Genomic DNA, 4,090 nt, shown 5'->3' with positions numbered 1-4,090 from the left:
TTCCGTGACACATCAGGACAGATTGTGGGGAAGTTATCATTCAGCAGCCTTAGAAAAGCCCCATTCTTTTTCCTTCTGGCCTCTGATCCTGGCAACTTTGGAAGAGTGACGTGACAGTCTCAGACAAATTTAGACCACAGGCCAGCAATATGTCAAGCTCGTCTGAGGCAAATTCCAGTTTGTCATGGGAAAAAAAATGTTCATTTTCTTCTGAGATTCCATGAATTAAGCCAAAGCCCACTTCTTTCCTTCTGGCTTGCAAATGTAGCATCTGATCTAAATGGAACACCTGCAGACTGCTTCATGACAAAACTGACCCGATTGAATTTCCGCTCTCTTTGGAATTTTTTAATATGATTATATGCTGTACCCTTGGACATAAAAGCACATCCCGCTCCTGGAAATGACAGCTTGCCCCTACAGCCAACTGATGCTATTTATGTGGCATTGTTGTTATTTATTCTCATCTCAAAAGGAATGATTGAATGGCTTTGTGGTTTCTCCCAAGAAACTGTGGAGCTATATAGTACGAAATCTGCAAGCTCAGGTGATCATCTTTCTTGAGGAGATTTTCACAGGAAGCGCTTTGGAAATTGCAAGAAAATGTTGATAGGACATTAGACAAAGTGGTTTTATTAGGCTTATTGACTGAAAGCTCACTTTTCATGCGAATTGTGACCCAGTGTGCTTAGAGGACAGACTGTCTTCTCCTCCAGACCTCATCCCCCTCCAGCCAAAAGCAATGCTCTTTCCACCCACTCCCAGGATACCTGAAAGCAGGTATGTGTATCATGGGAATGAGAGTAAGGAGAATTAGATGGACCTTCCACTTGCTGCAGTCTGAAAAACTGCTATTAGCCTTTCATTCCTTTGGATTCTGAAAACTGTTTGATCAATAGAAAAAGAAATATAAATGACCTCTAAGTATGTAAAAAGATGCCAAACTGGTCTCATAATAAGGGCAATATAAATTAAAAATATACTCAGATAGAATTTTTTACTAATGAGATTAGCAATACCAAAATTTAACACATTTTTTTTTGGTGACCCTTTGAACAAACAGGAATCCTCTTAGCATTGTTGGTGGGTGCCGTCCTGATGGAGGAGAATTAGGAAGAGCTATCAAACTTATAAGTGCAATTACCCTTTGGTTTTAGCAATCCCAATCTTGGGAACTGATCCTTCAGTAAAAATTGCACATATGAATGAAAAATATATACAGTTGTACATTGAAAAACTCTAAATATCACAACTTCAAAACAACTCAAGTTCCATCAATAAGGGACTGGTTAAATTAACTATGAGATATTCACCCAATGGAATATTATACAGCAGTATAAAAGAATGGGGAAGCTCATTATATACCGATATGGAAATATCTCTAGGTTGTACCTTTTTTTTAATCATCTTTATTAGAGTATAACTGCTTTACAATGGTGTGTCAATTTCTGCTTTATAACAAAAAAACTATGGAACGCTTCACGAATTTGCATGTCATCCTTGCGCAGGGGCCATGCTAATCTTCTCTGTATCATTCCAGTTTTAGCATATGTGCTGCCCAAGTGTGCACTAGGTTGAATCTTTAAATGGCTAAATGAAGACACAGAGCAGTTCATATATAGCAATATATGTTTAGATGGAAAAAGGGAATCAGAATTCATCTTTATTCTTGCTTGGTATTTGCATAAAGATATATTGAAAGGATACTTAAGAAATTAATAACAGTGGTTACCTGTGGAAAGGAACAAGATGGATGGGGTCAGGGAAAGGAATAAGAATTATCAGTGTTTACTGCTTTTGTTTTTGAACCATGTGTAACCTACTAAATTTTTTTAGAGACAGTATATTTATGTATTTAAGTATTTATTTTGTAAAGCATTTTTTATTGTGGTAAAATATACACAGCTTAAAATCTGCCACTTTCACTATTTTTAAGCATACAATTCAGTGGCATTAATTACATTCACAATATTGTGCAACCCTCAGTATTGTCAACTTCCAGAACATTTTCATCACCCCAAACAGAAACTCTTAACAATTAAGCAGTAACTTTCCAGTCTCCCTTCCCCCAGCCTCTAGTTACCTCAAGTCTTCTTTCTGTCTCTATGACTTTGCCTATTCTAGAAATTTCATATCAGTGGAATCATATAATATTTGTCTTTTTGTGTCCAGTTTATTTCACTTAGCATGATGTCTTCAAGGTTTATGCATGTTGTACCATGTATCAGAACTTCATTTCTTTTTATGACTGAATAATAGTCCACTATATGCATAAAACACATTTTCTTATCCATTCATCTGTTGGTGGATACTAAGGTTGTTTCTTCCGTTTGTCTATTATGATTAATGCTGTAATGAACATTAGAGTAAAAATATCTGTTTGAGTCCTTGCTTTCAACTCTTTTGGCTATACACCTAAGAGTGGAATTGTTAAGTTATTTGGTAATTCTGAGTTTAACTTTTCAAGAAACCACTAAACTGTTTGCCACCGTGGCTGCACCTTTTACATTCCACCAGCACCGTACAAGGATTCCAATTTCTCTACACTGTCGCTAACACTTGTTATTTTCCATTATTTTGATTGTAGCCATGGTAGTAAGTGCGAAACTGTATCTCATTGTGGTTCGACCTGCTCAGAAATTTTAAATTAATGAGAAGACTGTCATAAATATCTTTTATTAAACTATAATACCTGTGAAAAAATACTATAATTCTGTTATTAAATCAAAAAGTCAGTTGACAGCTTGCAGACATGGTTGCTAAGGGCCTGCGACTGGGCAGGTTCTATCTTCTGAGTGTAAATAAAAGGCACCTACAACGATGGTTATTAATATCACATGTCTACCAGAAGCTAACTGCTTTATGCCATTGATCTTTCCCCACATTCCTGTGAGATAGATATTTTAATCCACTTTTTACAGATGAGGAAGCTGAGGGTCTTCTAGGATAAAGAACATAGCCAAAGTCAGACCTCTAGTAAATTGAAATGCCAGGATTCAAACAAATGTCTGCTTGACCTCCAGTCCTGAGCGCTTTCTGCCATAACAAGGCTTCAGAGGGAGGGAAACAACCAGGAAGGGACAGAAGACAATCAGGTGACATTTTAATTACTTCCAATCTTGCATGAGTCGGCTGTCATTTAAATGGGTTTTTTGTCCAGGATTTATTCCATTAAGCCCAAGTCTTTTCTTTTCTTCCTTTCTTCCTGTGGTGTGTGCCCTAACTTGCGCCATTTTCTCTGAAATCTCAGATCCACAAACACTTTGCCAAAGACCACAGGGCTTCCTGCTAGCCTGGCACCTGAGGGCCTCTCCTTTTTCTGTGACTTGTGAACGCCCCAGGCTTCAGACCACAATTTCAAATACACTTCCAGCTAAGTGGCAGTTCCTCTACCGAAAGGAATAAGGTACGAGGCAGAAGAGATAGGCTGACCTCCAAGCTAGTCTGAACTGGGTCCTAGCAGAAAGAGAGTGCACCCAATGGTCAACTCATTCCATCCATGTACTGACAGGTGGAATGAATTGCCAGCCCCATCCATGGATATCACGTTCTGCTTCGGGCACAGTGTCTTCATCTGTGAACAGCTGCTGCCAAATGCTGCGTGGAGATGGCCTGCCTGCCCGCCCGCCCCCCACCCCCACCAAAGGGAGTCTGCTGTAGAGCAAACCAGTCGCCTCTTGACCAGGTGCACATATGGGTGGGGCCATTAACAAGACCTGGGCAACCATCATCACACAGAGAAATATCAAACCCTGGGAAATTTTATGACCTTGCCCATGAAGCTAAGCTCTTTCTCTGTAGAAACTCAAGACAACTTTTACCACTTCATCTCAACACAAAGAAGCTTTTAATGAGCTATATTACAATAAAAGCATTTCACTTGGAGAAGAATGTGTCACAGCGAGATATTACTTCAAGACAGATTTGTGTCCCTTGAATGGTGATATAAAAATCATCTTAAAAAAAGTTAGCCCAATTTATAAGAAAATCTTTTGTATATATATATATGGAGGCTACTCATTCAGAAAAAAACCCAATTCTGACTCTGTTGGGTAGGCTTTTAGATTCAGGTTCAAAAGGAAGGTCAAAG

General features: G+C 38.7%; 1 non-coding gene across 1 annotated transcript; it reads right to left on the bottom strand.

Annotated features, from left to right (window-relative positions):
• Positions 1-1,463: 1,463 nt before the first annotated feature.
• Positions 1,464-1,570, bottom strand: LOC117312292 (U6 spliceosomal RNA). Its single transcript, XR_004526549.1, has one exon. It is a non-coding gene; the product is annotated as a U6 spliceosomal RNA (small nuclear RNA).
• Positions 1,571-4,090: the final 2,520 nt, after the last annotated feature.

This window comes from Tursiops truncatus, chromosome 4, assembly GCF_011762595.2.
Source record: "Tursiops truncatus isolate mTurTru1 chromosome 4, mTurTru1.mat.Y, whole genome shotgun sequence".
Taxonomy (NCBI): domain Eukaryota; kingdom Metazoa; phylum Chordata; class Mammalia; order Artiodactyla; family Delphinidae; genus Tursiops; species Tursiops truncatus.
Note: the sequence above shows the minus strand (reverse complement) of the source record. Positions and strands in the feature narration are given on the sequence as shown.